This window comes from Oratosquilla oratoria, chromosome 11 (genome assembly GCF_046742065.1).
Source record: "Oratosquilla oratoria isolate Oo_2021 chromosome 11, ASM4674206v1, whole genome shotgun sequence".
Taxonomy (NCBI): domain Eukaryota; kingdom Metazoa; phylum Arthropoda; class Malacostraca; order Stomatopoda; family Squillidae; genus Oratosquilla; species Oratosquilla oratoria.
The window spans coordinates 23,673,311-23,690,082 of record NC_134787.1 but is presented as its reverse complement, the minus strand read 5'-3'; the positions used below and the strand labels follow the sequence as shown (position 1 = coordinate 23,690,082).

General features: G+C 44.0%; 1 protein-coding gene across 1 annotated transcript in view; it reads left to right on the top strand.

Moving 5' to 3' along the window:
- LOC143029987 (uncharacterized) overlaps nucleotides 1-16,772 on the top strand; it is a 228,293-nt gene that overhangs the window by 195,191 nt on the left and 16,330 nt on the right. The gene's annotated exons all lie outside the window — the stretch shown is intronic.

Below are 16,772 nucleotides of genomic sequence, written 5' to 3'. Positions count from 1 at the left end.
AAGCTGTTGCTTTTGGTTTGCAATGGGAATTGTGTTTGTCCAGACAGTGTTATGTGCTATGGGCGGGATGAGGTGAATTCTTCATGCATTGATCGCTTCTCCCAACTCTCCTCGACGGGGGGAAAACCGATGAGGATTGTGTTGGGATGTGTTTGTATACGCGTACGTGTGTTTTTGCATGCACGTGTTTTTATAAACACGCGTGCGCACAACACGCGCGCGCACACACACACACACACACACACACACACACACACACACACACACACACACACACACACGGCTTGCAGGTATAATGGTTAGCGTCATGACTTCTTACACGGAAAGTCCAAGATCGATCCCTATTCAGTGCTTAAAAAGATTAATTGCAAGTCATTACTCTCCCCCGTGAACAGGTGTGTGTGTGTGTGTGTTTATTTATTTATGTATGTGTAGTCACATCTTCCCATAGACCGATTTCTGTACGAGTTCTGAGTTCTCATCGGAGAAGGTAATGAAAGTCGATCACAGCTACACCACATGATTCAAGACCATTGCGATTAGCAGACATACTATTCCATTCATCTTAACAAGTGAATGGTGGAATAGAGGAATAGTGTGGAGGGACACTGGAAATGGGACATAGGGAGCACCTGGAGTGCTTGAGTGCCTGTGGAGTTGAATTTTGTTTAAGTCGGGTAATTAAAGAGGAGTGTGATAAGAATTGGTTTATATTTAAAAAAATATATATGCTTTTGTGGGCCAATGGGATATAAATGAGATATGGTAGGGAATGGTAAGATCACGCATGCAGAGATATAATGAAAAATAATGTAGAAACTGGTAGACTGTGTGTAAGCCACCACGGGAGAAATGCGAGAATGAATGTCAACAAAAGTATAGAAAAATAAGAGGTGAAAGTATTCAGAATCGTGGGGGTGGATGGAGGAGGGGACGGGTTGAGCTACGAGTGATGGAAGCAAGAAAGTGGCAAACGCAGTCAAAATGTGGCGAGAATAGTGACGGTGATGGTGGATGGAGGGTGACTGTGGAGATGGCCTGCATGAAGAGTGAAGAAAACTGACAAGATACGAAGTGAAAGAGTAGGAAACGTTAGAAGTGTAAAAGGGAAAATAAGTGGAGCGTTAGCGAAAGTGGATTGGATATGCGGGGAAAAAAGAACTGTAAGGATAGATTGGCGAAGAGGGATGAATTAAAGGTGGAGGGGACGAGAAGAAACGAAAGACCGATAGGAAGAGAAGGTAAAAGGAAACTGTGTCCGAGGGAATGGGTAGAATTATTGTTCCTGGATAAGAAGGCGTGGTGAAGGTTTAGGAAAGGAGGAAGACGAGGAACTGAAGGAAATTAGTGGTTACCAATGCAATGCAGGGTGGTCTAGTTCGAGGAAGAAGAGTTTTATACGAGTCTTCGTCCTTCATAACAATTGGTTCGTTAACACACACGCACACACACAAGCAAACTAAAGACTGCGATATACTAAGACGGGATACCACGAGCGGTAGCTCCTCTTCCCGCAAGATACAACTAGATAGTACACACCACTAACAAATGTGTGCGTACGCACACAAGCATACCAGCTTTTAAGTTTGAAACTAGTTTAATTCTAAATAAACGAGCGAATAATTAAATTAGCATGCAGGTAATGCTGAGCGAGCTAAAGCGGTGTTTACGTTTTGTTCGTGCTCTTACGTTCACGAAAATACGGATGAATTTGGGCCGGACTGCGGAAGCTTACGTTTGAAACCAGCCGACGTAAATAGTATTTAAAGTTAAATAAATTTGCTCAGTTTAAAGTGGATGGGTCCATCGCTTCACCTGTATAGACTTGACCATTTGCTTTTGCCGTTGTCAGGTGATTTTATTCAGCGAATGGGCCGGTGGGGGGCGGGAACGAATGCGTGTCTTCGTGAAAGGACTAAGTGTGGGTGAACATGACGTCAATCCAGCGAAGCATCGGTGACGTATTTTTTGTTTGCTTAAGGACCGCAAGATTTATTTGTTTATTTTATTTTCTATTTATCTTTATTTTATATTTTAGTTATGTATTTGTTTTTTGTATAAACGTTAACATGGAGGTTGTGTTGTGTTCTGGATAACCGAACATGTGCCGTGTGGTATTAAAACATGAGCCATGACTTGAGTTACAAGACTAAACGACGAAAGGAAATGGTGCATAAGCGAAAGTGAGGATGGACGACATCGAGAAAGCTTTGATAGCATGGGTTGCGAAAGGAGGGATGGTATTTGTTGTTGTTGTTGTTAAATAATCACATAGATGACTAGTCTCCCACCCTCAAATCCCGTTAAAATCGGGAACTTGTTTTGAGTTGTGATCTACACTCAGGACAGCCACCAATTCCTCAGAACTAGTGGCTAGTCCTGGGAATAGTAGACTATAGGAGTGAATAGTTCAGAGATACTTCACCCAAACATGAAGATATTTCTTGGCGCACAAGGCTGATGTGGGTGAGTGACATTGATTTGCATACGAGTGTGTTGGGTGTAACAAGTTTCTTTTTAGTTGGCGTAGGGTGTTTTCTTTCCACTTTTCGTAAATGTACACCTCAGGTGTTCGTGTATACCTACACCTACAGACATTCGTGCACACGCTCGTGTTCGTGGTGGTGGTTCAAGAGGTATACTGCATCAGAGGAAATAGTGGTGTTTGTGTGCTAGATGGTGAAAGAGGTTGTTGTGTGGAAGATGGTGAGAGAGAGAGATGTTTGTGTGGAAGATGGTAAGAGAGAGGTGTTTGTGTGCAAGATGGTGAGAGAGAGGTGTTTGTGTGCAAGATGGTGAAAGGTGTGCAAGATTGTGTGAGGTCTTGGTGTGCAAGATGGTGAAAGGGGTGGTTGTATGCAAGATGGTGAAAGAGGTGTTTGTGTGCAAGATTGCTAAAGAAGTGTGCAAGATGGTGAAAGGGGTGGTGTGCAAGATGGTGAAAGAGGTGTTTGTGTGCAAGATGGTGAAAGAGGTGTATGTGTGCAAGATGGTGAAAGAGGTGTTTGTGTGCAAGATGGTGAAAGAGGTGTTTGTGTGCAAGATGGTGAAAGAGGTGTTTGTGTGCAAGATGGTGAAAGAGGTGTTTGTGTGCAAGATGGTGAAAGAGGTGTTTGTGTGCAAGATGGTGAAAGAGGTGTTTGTGTGCAAGATGGTGAAAAGGATGGTTGTAGGTGTCCTTTAGCATAGCCACACACTCCTTAAGGAGGGGGGGGGTAAGGACTTGTGTATGTTAAGGCGTATGAAAACAAAAGTATAGGATTTCTGTATTACGGCCACTGATTGCTCTCCTCTTCAGCAAATGGGTTAATCTAGATCAGACCACCCTCCTTCACGGTAAAGGGGTTTGTGAGAGGGGGAAGAGCGGTCACTATGAAAATTTAATGATGGTCGATTTCAAAATCTGTTATCGTCAGTGAGCAAATAGTTACAATGGAGAGAGTACAGAGAATATATATAGGCTGTGTATATACTGTACATGTGTATGGAGAATATATGCCAAATAGAAGGGAACTTGTGGAAACCAATAAGATGGCCTAGGTTATCTGGTTGGCCTTGTTTTGGGGGCCAGAGGTAGGGGATATGTTTAGGTGAGGTCAAAACAAAATAATAAAAAAAGAAAAACTCAGTGCCTCTGTATATTCATCAACAAAAAATTCTTCCTTATGAACGTGTCCTACGGCCATCCTAATGGTATAATTAAGGTGGTGAAAACAGATTAAGGGGACCCCCCCGCCCAAAATTTTTTTTTCTGTGTGATATCTAGGTCTGAGGAAACCTTCACAGCTTGAGTTTTATTCAGATTTGACTAGTAGTTTTTTATTTTTTAATAAAAAACGTAAAAAATACCATATTTTTGGGCTTCTTTCAAATCCTATCTCCTCTTACAATTTTTATTCGATGTCTTCCATTTTACAGCAAAAGAATCTTCTACATATATAAAAAAACAAAATAGAATTTTTTTTTTAATATCTTTGTTTAACGCCGAGGAAAAAAAATATAAAAAGATTATCGAAAAAAACGCAAAATTTTGACTTTGACACGTTATTAAAAGTTTTCTATTTAACATATGCAAAAAAACTCTCTATTTCATTTTTTGTCATTTATCTAGCTATTAATAGAGACCTCATATGCAAAAATCGGTTGAAAATTGAGGGAGGAGATAGACTTTGTGTATCAAAAACTTACATTTTTCAGAAACGAGTGTTAAAGTTTTTTTTTCCTTAGTTTGACTAAATTTTACATTGGACCTCCTAAGACCCATTGAAAACAGGTTCCATTGTATTTTCATGATGATTTTGCATCTTTCAAGTAACTCAGGCACTTTGTACCACTACTACAGTGTAGGATATTATTCACTCAAAGTGAGGGTCTCGTAAGCCACCACCTCACTCTTTGTCGCAAAGTTTGAGTTCTTGGTCTAGAATGACCCAGCAAGGTAGTCTGATTGCTGGGATTCAGCTCTTTCTTTTCTTGGGTTTCCTTTCTGGTGTTGGAACAGGCTCTTGCTGCATCAGGGACATCACTGTGAGGTTTGAGACTCTAAACCCAAGGTGTTGCAACAAGGAGGCATCCTTGTAGCCACTTGTTAGCAAACAGTTGTTTGCGTAGAGACAACGTGTCTGATATAGGTGTAGAGGACAGAGGATCAGGTGCTGAGGATGTGGATGTAGATGGCAGGGAGAGAGCTGCTGGAGGGAGTACTAGTGGTGGTGGCGGAGGTGGTGATGATAAAGTTGATGCTGGGGTTCTTTCTTTCTCCCCTTGAGTTGCTAATGTAGACGTTCTTATCTTCTGCAAGTGTGCCTTTTGTTTGGATAGGTTAGGCATGGCTAATATCTTCAAATATCTCTTCACTGAAAAATAGATGCGAATTTCACACGACAAATTAGTGAACGCGGCAAGCTAACGTGTACATGTCCTTTACTTTGTAAGGCTCAGGCCACTGCCAGTCGTGCAGGCTGAACTTCCTCACACCACATACTCACGTGCATGCCGGACGTAAGAGAAAACTTTAAGAGTGCATCAAACGCAAAAAAAAATAGAGTAAAATATGGTCAAAACATATGTAAACAATGGTCGTGCGCAGCATGTGGCTGCCGGGGGGAGGGAGGGTAGGCCCTTTAAACCCTTTAAAAATGGCGGTACGATAAAAAAACACTTTACCAGCATCTAGAGCAAGATCCCTACTATGTATTTATGCAATAAAAAAAAATTTTGTTTTTGTTTTCGAATTTTTCTTAAATCTGGGGCCGGGGGGGTCCCCTTAAGGTGTTCAGGGTTAAAACGACACAGGTAGATCCAAGTTGTACCTTCAGGAGGCAGGTAGACAGAGATTTGGTAGACAAGTGGATCAGAAAGAAAATATATATGTATTTCACAATTTTGGTAACCAGGTGGGTCCTGCTTCTTTCCTTCTGACCCGGGCAGTGTGGCGGTGGTCAGGGATGACCCTTCATCTACCAGAAGTCGAGATTAAAGAGGGAGCAAACAAGTGTTGGATGAGTGAAGGTTAGGTACATGCCTTGACTGGCCACCTCCCTTATAAGGAGGAATCTTTTTCGTGTTTATATGTATGTATGTAGCTACCAGTCGTTAAGAGAATTAGGTAAGTGTTACAATCGTATATTGACCAGTGCTGTTTACGAAGAGAGAAATTGTATAAACTTCCCTTATCAAACATTTGTCCAATTGTAGTACATCTGAAGGACAAGTCACCTGGTCTTGTCACTTGCTTCGTTGTAAACAATTTAATATCCAAACGTGTCCCTCTTGACCGTATACAAGGTCAACCAGCCAGCCCAGGTCTTGTCACTTGAGTCACCTCACGTTCTCTTCCATTTGACACTTACGTTCTAAATATATATATATATATATATATATATATATATATATATATATATATATATATATATATATATATATATATAGTGTGTGTGTGTGTTTTCTCTACACTTCCTTTTGTAACTATCTGCTGGATAGGACCACATTTAGCGGTGATATACAGAACTTCTAGTCCCTAAAGTGTGTGCGTGTTTGTTTTATAATCCTGGAACGAAAGCACTCTTGAAGGTCTTAACATGTAGACAGCTGCAGTAGATCTTGGTCTTTTTCTGGCTGCCACCAAGCAGTTTCATTCTTCTTATGCCCCAAGAAGCAACATAGGTGCCAGCATGTGACATTGTTGCTACTGCTGTTGTTTTTCCAGCTGCTGTAGTTGTATTTGATGCGGATTTAGTTGTTTTTATGCTGTTGTAGTTGCTGATGCTGTAGTCTATATCTTGCCAGAAACCCTCCTCCCCATGCATATTGTGGTCATATGCGTGTTGCCGGAGGTAGAGTATTAACAAGACCTGCATTGGCCTCTCTCCCTAGAAACCACCATGTGTGATTTCTTTCCCTATGTGCTCGGCCTGCGCAGAAGGCAGAGAGAGAAAGAGAGAGACCTGGGAGGGTCTTCAAGACCTCTAGAGCGCGGCAGCTGGTCTTGCAAGACCCCGGGAATCACTGAACCGTAAACTTGAACTCCTCCAGTCCTTTTGGTTTGGTGCAAGTTCAACAACACGGCGATGAAACTTATATATTGTATTCTGTTCAAAATCTGGTTGATTTATTCAGTTATTTGATCAGAGTTCGCACAGACCCCCACCCCCTGTGGCCGAATAAAAACTTCTCGTCTTAGCCAGAATGAAGTGTGTAAAATTCGTCACTGTTTTTAAGGGGGGAGTGACCTGATTTGTCCGAAGTGTCACGGGCTGTGACATCATGAGTGACATGTCACTTCTGGCATCAGGTTTGTTACAAAAGTGGTTTTAAAACAGGTTTACTGGGTTTTGCATCTCTCTCTCTCAGTATTCAGTTGCCATGCAAAACTCAGCGAGGGGATTGTTCTGTGAAGCCCTCAGCTACGGCCGAAGCACTCACCTGGGCCCTTTGTACTCGTGTAGCCTGGGACGTGGCGGTCATCGGGCAGCGTTGGGAATATCGAACCAGTGACTTGGTAGTCACAAGAAAAGGTAGGAGGAGTCTACTGCTACCATAGCGCTCCACAATTGAACGCAGAGTCGCAAGCGAGTATTGACCCACGCTACAGGTCTCACGTCTATATATATATATATATATATATATATATATATTTATATAATTTTTGGGGGGGCTCGTAATATATTCTATGTAGTATTTAGCTTACAATAAGGTATTTTTTTAATAGATTAAAAAATGTTTGAAAAAAATGTGGATCGAAACTCTTGCTCGTGACTTTCATTGGGGACATTTGGTCATTTGTGAATCTGTCTTCGAGAGGAATAAATTAATCTAGAAGAACCATTTTAATGATAGATGCTGATAATAGTGACACCTTTCACGCTGTAATAGAGGAAATGTCCTGTCATTGATATCTTGAGCTCTGTGACGTCATCATCTGTCCGTCTGTCGATCGTGAAGACAGCCGGTCAGATAAGCCGGTGACGTTGGAGTGCCGGCGTTGTAAGGGGTTGGGCAACACGCCCACAAGGATACGGCGGGCGCGTTTTTTTTTTCCAGGCATGTGGCAGCGGCGAACTGGCAAATGGCCAAGTGTGATGTCTCGTATATCTGGTTTAATCCCTTATTGTTTGTCGGTTGGTCTGAGAAGTAGCTCTTGACCTCCGGTGGGTGGTTCGTAGGTTGATCTGAGCAGGTAGTTCGAAGAGGCTTCGAGTGAGTGTGTGTGTGTACACACTAAGCCACTCGAGGTATTTCGCCGTCAGGAGGACGCTGCGGTGCCTGTAGGAGTTGCAAGGAACCGCAAAGGTGTCGCCTGACGACCTAGGCCTGGGAACAAGTGGGAGCTCGGGTCGAACTCAGGTCGATAAAAGGGGGTGATGGATGGAGGTGGACGAAAAACGCCGTCACTTCGCCAGGTTTTCGATATATTTTGGCAATGAACCTGTTTTGGTTTTGGCAAGATTAGGACATGTCGCCAAATACTGGCTAGGGATTTCCAGGATACCGCCACATCGACGGCGATAGTGATTGAAAAATGGCGTGTTACTTATGTAGCAACGGTGACATCATGATCATAACAGGCGATTATCCTCTTCCTGATTTATATTCATGAAATAAAATATGTTCCAAGCTGAATAAAATCGTTATACTGGGCGTTGCTAAGAATGTACTCTGGCTAGCACAGTGGCCCACTTGAAGCATTCTTTTCTGACTAAGAATGCGATGTCATTGAGCTGTTTGGATCGATCAAGAATCCTCCCAGTTTTTTGACCCGAATGAAATCTTTTAATGAGACACTAAATGTAATGGGCCAGCGTGGAGGAGATGGAGTGTATAACGAGAACTTAAGGGTGGCATCCTTTAGAGGTTGTTTACTTCATGTGGCACTGGCGAGACGTTTCACCCCTTTCCGTGCCACTTGGCACTTTTGTTTTCATCCTCGTGGCACCTTTAGCTTTCTTTTGCAGAAGGACCGCGGCCTTCTGGTAGCCGGCAACGACATCCGTCTGTTGTGATTTCAACGGAAGAGTTCGAGGTTTCTGTCGTGGGGTTGAAAAGTGCCTTTACCTTACGAAGGCGTCTCTGAGGGATAATCGCCGCATCCTCCAACGTTACGACGCAAACCTTTTTACTGAACCCCACGTGACAGATGTCGCCCTCAACGGAATAGAATCGTCTGGCGCTTAACCAGAATAAAACCAGCGAAGGTTGACGCATTGTCGGAGAGGTTGGCTGCCTTCGAAAGGGAAATGAACTTGAGGACGGGGAGCCCAGTTGAAGGTGTACCAGTAGAACTGGTGCGACATATACGGGCTTGCCCGACCCGGCCCGGCCCGTGCACGGATCGTCAGCGACACTTGTCCGGGAGGGGAGAGGGAGCGTCTGGGCATCGGCAGGATCTCCAACCCACACTCCTTGTCCCCCCCCCCCCACCCACACACATGCCCTCTTCCCTCCTCTACTTCCCACGCTCTTCACCCACGCTCCGACCCAGCTCCTCGAAAGAGAGACCGCGATAGGTCTTTGGGATTTCGATTCACACCTGGCTGGTTTCACAGTCTGCTGGATGCGCGTCCTTAATGAGGAGGAGATTTCACTTGCTTGCTGGGCTACCGCGGCGATGAGGTGGCCGTGTCTGGATCGCGTGCTTGTCTCGCATTCGCTTAGTTTTGGGCTCGAGTCCGGTACTTCACTCCGATTCCCAGCAGTGACGGTCACCTGTCCCAGCAGTCCAAGCCCACAAGTGACGGGTTCGGCCGCAGCTGCTCGGCGCATCCTGGCGTAGGATCCTCAACTTCTGCCCGATGTTCCAGGTGTGTGCTGTTTGTTGCCAGTGAGGGAAGTGGGTTTCGAGATCTGTACTGTTCATGGCGACTTTTTGTGTGGACCACTGAAGGTCCAGATCATTTAACTTAAGAACTTTGTGCATACGTCCTGACATTTGTTCAGTGTGTATAGATCGTCCTTAATCGGAAATGGAATGGGTTATGGTGTCTTTAATTGGACTTGTTCGTTCATGGTTTGAAACGAGTTGGAGAACTACTGGTGTCTCCGTTCAGGAATCGTATAGTCGGTGTATCTTTATACAGGGACGGGGCACTCGAAAATAAACCAACGAATAACTAAATAAAATGAACAAATAAAAAATTAAATGAGGTACACGTATTCACATCTGCTCCCCCCTCCTCCACCCCCATCCTAAATTCAGTTACTACTTGCCACACTAGCCTTGGGATCATTTTTTTCACTGCTTCATATATAGAACCTCTCAAATGGACATTTACCAGGGCCCACCAAAAATATGCAAAAAAAAAAGCAAATATTTCACGTGTGTGTGTGTGCGCGCGCGCGCGTGTGTGTGTGTGTTACTGATATATTGGGAAGCGAGTATGTAACTTGAGACGCGTTCGTCAAGCTCCTTGGATCAGCGGGCGACACCAGCCAGCGGAAGGGTGGCTTTGGCAGGAAGAGTCGGGTGTGGGAGTGGGAGTGTGGGAAGGCATCCATAGGGAGTGACTCCTCCGTGCGTGCGTGCCTGCCTGCCTGCCTACCTACATCTTGGGGGCGACGAACAGTCCTTGCCATATACGTCCCCTCCAAGTTCAGCCATTTATTTCCGTTAGGTCTTGTTAAAATCACTAGCACATTACCCATGCTTAAGTTTTGAATTAATACCTTTTTTAATAGTTCATTTATCGCAGGGATGTGCTAAATAGGTGAATAAAATCGTCACTTTACCCAGACTAAAACTACTTCGATTCCTTTGCAACGACGTGACGTCATGTCGGACGCGCTGAAACGACGTGACAGTGTTCATCCAATGCAATAATAACGTTTTCGTGAATGTAAATAATCTATTTCTCGCGTTCAAACGCTCTGTCATCTTTTTTTTATTTCAAAGGTAGTCGACTGTGAATTTGAAATGTGTTTGAAATAGTGACAGAGTTTATTTTAGTTTATAATTTTTCCGCGTCCGACCTAGATATTCGCGTGCACTGTTCTCTTGAGAACCTCTGTATTGAGCAATCTTGGAAGGCTATGCGGGGGCCTGGCCCTTTGGGCGAGCTCGCTTTGCTCGCAGCCAATCAGTCGTCTTCGTTACCGTGGCGTCACCGTTCTCGGCTAATGAATCGTCAGTACTGAACAATTTTGGAAGGCTTCGGACAGACAGCTCTCTTGTTATAGTAATGATTATTCATTTATTATCAGTAGTATTTTTTCGTGTTTACTTAATGGGGTACGTGATGACTGAGCGGTTTAGGATTCGGGCCTCTGAGGGCGAAAATTTGGATGGTGGATCGAATCCCGCTTAAGTCGACGCGTAACGGCCGTGAAAAGCATGTGGCTGTATTGAATTCCCAGAGAGCTCGGACTACCTAGGAAGTTCTAAGCAGCTGGTTAGGAGGCGGCGTAGGCTGAAAATGACTGAAAACGAACCTCTTCTTTGCAGAGGATTCTGCCAATAACAAACGAGGGATGGTAGGCACCCTTCACAAGAATGGTCATACCGTAGATAAAAAAGAAAAGTTGAATTTGGGCATCCTTTGGAGGCCTCCTCTTTCTATATAGATGGTACATCGCCACATGACGTGGAACAATCTTGTGCCGGTCGCGTTTGTAGCCCCTGATCCCATTTGGGGGATCACACAACGGGACAAAATATATATATATATATATATATATATATATATATATATATATATATATATATATATATATACACACACACTAAATGGTTCCCAGTGATCAATTAATATCTTTTTTTCAACCACAAATAACTTTTAATTCCATGCCATCGCAATCGAGACTGAGTCGCTCGAAGGAGGCATCCGTTGGAAATTGAATCGTGGACGAGCCGAGGATTCGAACCCAGCTAACCCGTAACAAAGCACTGTAACTTTGTTACGGGTTAGTTAGGTTCGAATCCTCGGCTTGTTCTCGTTTCAATTTCCAACGGATGCCTCCTTCGAGCGACTGTCTCGATTGCGATGGCATGGAAATAAAAGTGATTTGTGGTTGAAAAGATACACACACACACACACACACACACACACACACACACACACACACACACACACACACAAATATATATATATATATATAATATATATATATATATTTGTATTCATTTTATATATTTAATGTATTTGTCATATATTTTATTGTTACTTTTTCGTGGCTGTGCTTAGTATCTGCCTTGAAGCAATGTCCTATGCTTGCTTGCGAGTGAGAAATGAAAGGAGATTTAATAGTTGCCTGAAGTTGTCACCTTTGCCCAGTGTACACAAAGGATTTTGGCGGTGGCCGGGAGTTGTTCGGGATTGATTCGGGACGCGCGCGCAAGGCGAGAATAGTGGACAAATAATATACTTTTATATTATTGTGATTTTTAAATTTTAGGTACTGAATTTTGACGGGAATCTGATGCAGTAGGCGTTATGAAGAGAATAATGAATGTGTGTGTGTCGCAATGGAAGTCTGTGTGTGGTTCATTGTTGACGTAATGCATGTGCAGTTTGGCCCTTCGCAGAAACAGACAAATATTCAAAATTCAACTAAAATCTTGTTTTGTATCGGCACCATCTTCCAGTAGTTGGTGCTCGAATGACTATTCTTAGCCTGGGGCTACAAATTAATGAACATGAATCATGAAATTCAAAATTTGCCAGTGATAGTAAAAAGTTTTGCAAAAAGTGAAGAGATCATTCATTTTTAATCATGATGTGCATTTTATTGCCAAAACGAGTCAACGTGATTTGTTGGCGGACTTTTGGTCCTTGATACACAGCGCACGTTTTCTTACGTCTGTCCCAGACGTTTGTACCCTGTGGCACAGCACGGCATTCCCTCTCTCTCTTTCTCCCCTTGTCCTGTCAGGCTCTGCCCTCGGGCCTCGGCACCAGCAGTCCAGACGCTTCTTAGCCCCCCTCCCCCCTCGCACTCCACCTCCTCCTCCTTCTACTACGTCTTGTGTCTCCTCCTTCTCCTCCTCCTACTACTACTACCACAACTATTACTACGTCTCCTCCGCCTTCTACCACGTTTTCTCTGCTTCCTTCGCCTCCTCCTCCTCCATCCACTATCCACTACTTTTTCTACTACCACTACTCTTCGTTCCACTAGTTACTAGTGACTAGTACATATTGGGTTATTGACAATTTAAGCTTTATGCAGTCGCAGTTTTAGAGACGAGCGACACTCCTACGGACCGTAGTCGCGCAGCAGCATTCTTGTATGATATAATTAATTGGAGACACTCATCATCAAAAGAAACTGACCACCTTTAGAATCTCGCTCCTCTACGACTACCACATCTCCAGTGAGATAGTCCCCAAGGACAGAAGCGCTGGTTATCGCTGGGGAAGTACAGAACTCCTACTCCTCCTCCACCCAGCCTCCTCTCCTCGGCACACGTGGCGACGCTTCTCGTGTACTCAGACTTTTTCTCCGTAGTATCCACATGAACAGTAAGATTCTGTGATGTCAGGTTTTTATGTCCGCTGTAGAACATTGGGGAGAAATTGAGTATGAGGGGGAGGGGTTGAAATGGAAAGTAGATCTAATTTTTGTTCCTTGAGTACAATGGCCACCTCGCCATTCATAGATCAATCTTTTGAAGTCTTTTCACTGGAAATCCCGCTGTAAACGTTTGTCGTCATGATGGTTTCATTGTTTACATTTCGTTCGGAGATGAGCTTGCTGCTTGTTCTCGTGTTCATTTTATCCATTGATCTAATTATCTTAATTACTCTATTTTAAATAAGTGGCCGGAACTGGATTTTATTTATTCTATACATTTTTATGCACCCTATCACTGTCCCTGCAAAAGTACGTGGTCAGTTTACTTTGGGAAAAATAAGAAATATGACGTCATGTGAAGGAGCAATAGTCGACGGATTCTTGCTTGTTTGTTCATTTTGTCTTGGCACCGTGACTCGGTGAAGCTTGGCTGAAGCCTAACACGTAACGTTTCAGCGTGATTTTTCTTGAAGAGAAATGACCTGTTCTTGTATAGACTGTCGGTTACCAAAAAGAAAAAATAGATAAACAATTGCCCTGTGTGCTTGGACCTTGGCTGGCTGGGAAATAACCGGTGAGGGAAGAGCGGGATTGGAAGCTGGTACCGGTAGGGTTGGGGGACCAACGCACTCACGGTAATGCCCACCGGTACCCGGTTACCATGATTACCAGATCTTACCAGAAGTACGTGGTGGTGTTTGAGGTGGTGGTGGTGATGATGGTGGTGTATGATAATGGTATTGGTGATAATGGTGGTGGTGAGAATGATGTACAGTCTGTGCAAGTTAGTGTCTAGTGGAAGTTGGATATATACATACCGCTGGACTGGGCCGCCGCAACTCCTTATACATCAACCTCGCCCATGCAGTGTGCTTGCTTGCTTGCTTGCATGCGTGCATTCTTGCATTCTGATGACGTCAAGCGTTAAAATCCAGTCCCTTTGGATGATGTCACTGTCCACACACTGCAACCGCCTCTTCGCCAGACTGAAAATGGAGAAAAAACTTGAGTCGATTTGCTGCTTCAGACAGAAAGCGCCTAGGCTGGATGATCATTTCAGAAGCATGACTGTTCGTTGGATTCACAAAGCTACAGTATTCAGTATAGAACTATAGTTGATATAGAGGTGGTCAATGAAACGCTGAGTGTATGAATAAATTAATTGTACAGCACCACATAGAAAATATGTGCTCTCACTTTGGAGGCGAGACCAAGACTAACCGACACCAAGCTTACTTAGCGCGGGAAAAACATACACAATTCGTCTTGGTTCTTCTACAAAAGGCGCAAATAAATGTACAATGACAATAATAAAATAAATATACAATACTACAAGTACGTATGTATAATATACAAGGAATTTTTAATGCTACCATTACAATTCACGAATAATTGTAGAGTTGCTCATGCATTCAGGACGGATCTATTCGTGGTTCAATAGGTAGCTGGGTATTGGCCAGAATTAAGTAGTTGAAGTTCTTGGAGGTCTTGTATTGCTTAGAGGAAGAAGGATAATTCATGAGCATGTGTGGAATCAGTCTCAGCGGAGTTGCAACCCGTGCAATAAACCACACTGTACAGTTGCCTCCACTCAACAAGCACCGCATTGGGTGATGAGCTGTGTATCGTACATTTACGACGTTGAACCAGTTACGACTTCGCAAAGTCTAGCGTAGGTCTTCGACGTAGAAAATAGCGTTTTGCCGAAGACGCCGGCTATTGTACGAAGTAGAATGTGGAAGTGAAGCCAACTGTACTTCGAGTGCCATGACCCAGGAACTGCCATCGCTCAACAAAGTATGAAAAAGTGGACTTCGAGGAAATTGCACTAAGAGACAACTCCTGGAAACGAGTGGATTCCCAGGTGGAATACGAGCTCAGTGGAGTGTTGCAGGGATGTGGATGCCTGTCAACCAGCTCATCCAGGACCCCCCTGGAAGGTTGGTTTAAAAGGCCAAAGAGGTTGGTGGGTGTGGGAGTAAGACCAGGACTGACTGGAACTATTGACCATGTTTAGAGGTAAAAGGTGGGTGACGTCATTCACTCATCAGTGTAAATTTTCGTAAGGATGAGAGTATTTCCCCATTTAGGTACGAAGATCTTGTGGACACACACACACACACACACACACACACACACACACACACACACACACACACACACACACACACACACACACACACACACACACACACACACACACACACACACACACACACACACACACACACACACACACACACACACACACACACACACACACACACACACACACACACACGTACACGTACACATACGAATTTATTTTGACACTATGTTCTTTTTGCAAATAATTCGGTCTTCTTATCACCAGATTTGTTCTTACCAGTACCATTTTAGGGTCGGGACACACATTTTTCAGTTTCTCGTACGTGTCGTAAAATTCGTCACTCCATAACACAGGATGCTCAGCTCAGTATGCATCTTATTCCTGGCATCTTAGTGTATGCAGTGTCGGCATTTCAGTGCATGCGTTGGAATGTCGGCGTATATTCATTTGGGGAATATAGTGGACCGTCGGCAATTTAGCCGGCATGTTGGATTACCGGCATCTTAGGGGTGGACAATTAATTCCCGGTTATGTGGCGGACGCATTCGATTGTCTGCTTTAAAAGAACGCATTCCTTTGCCGGCTTATATACCATTCGCTCTATTGGTGTTGGAGGTGGTGATGGTTTTACCTCGCGTAGCCGAACAACCTGTGGCCCAGTTCGTTCGGATATGGGAGGGGGATTACTAAGAAAGAACAACTTACTCTTACTCCGCTGTTCTTCGGGCCACTTGGTGATCCACAACCGCTTTTGAAACGTCTCGCCATGTCTGTCCTGTGCCACCTCCATCCATTCTCGTGGTTCTATTCTGCATATCTGCACATCTTCAACGCATAAGCTGTATGAAATGTCCCTTTCAAGCTGTGTGAAATGTCCCTTTTATGAAGGAGTTGCAGTCCGCCCTCAGGAGTTCAAGGAAGTGTTCCTAAAGTAGTGTCTCAATACCACCCCAGGGGGTTATCAAAACCGGTTCTTAGGGGGGTATCGAAAGTGTCGTCATGAAAAATATTAAATGAAGGGAGTTTCCTCGATTCGTAGCCTGGATTTTTATATATAAAGAGTTGTACTTCATTTATTTATTCGACATAGAATAGTGAATGCAATTCAGCTCTTTGTTTATAGCCGTCCTGATTGCTCCTTTGTGCCGAAAATTAAAAGCTAAATGTTGGGAGTAGCAGACTGATATTGGAGAGCGGGTATTAGGTTCACTTGGAGTTGAACTTTGGGTATCGGAAAAAAAAAAAAACACTGGCCTAGGAGGTGTGGTTTCGGGACAGCTGCCGTGTGTGTGTGTGGGGGGGGGGTTTGTCGAGTCCCCAGGGTCAAGGGTCAGGTCAGTAGGCCTAAGGGGAACCTCGCCGTCTTTCAGGCGAGCGGCCGTTCAGCGTCGCGCCGCTAAACCTCTCCATCCCGTGTACCGACCCCTGAGAAGGAGGGTCACTTTTAACCATTCGTGCTTCCTCAGTCTTCCCCCCCCCTCTCTCTCTCTCTCCGTGTGTGTGTGTGTGTGTGTGTGTGTGTTATTTTCATGTTCTCAAGAAAGCAGAGCAATGCAAATAGAAAGAAACAAAAAGTACAAGTTGTCTTGACTCGAGTGTCGGGGCGAGATCGAGGCTCCTCGGGTGACGAGGGAGTACTTCGAGCAGAGGTCTTGGTTAGATTAAAAGTTCTTCAGGA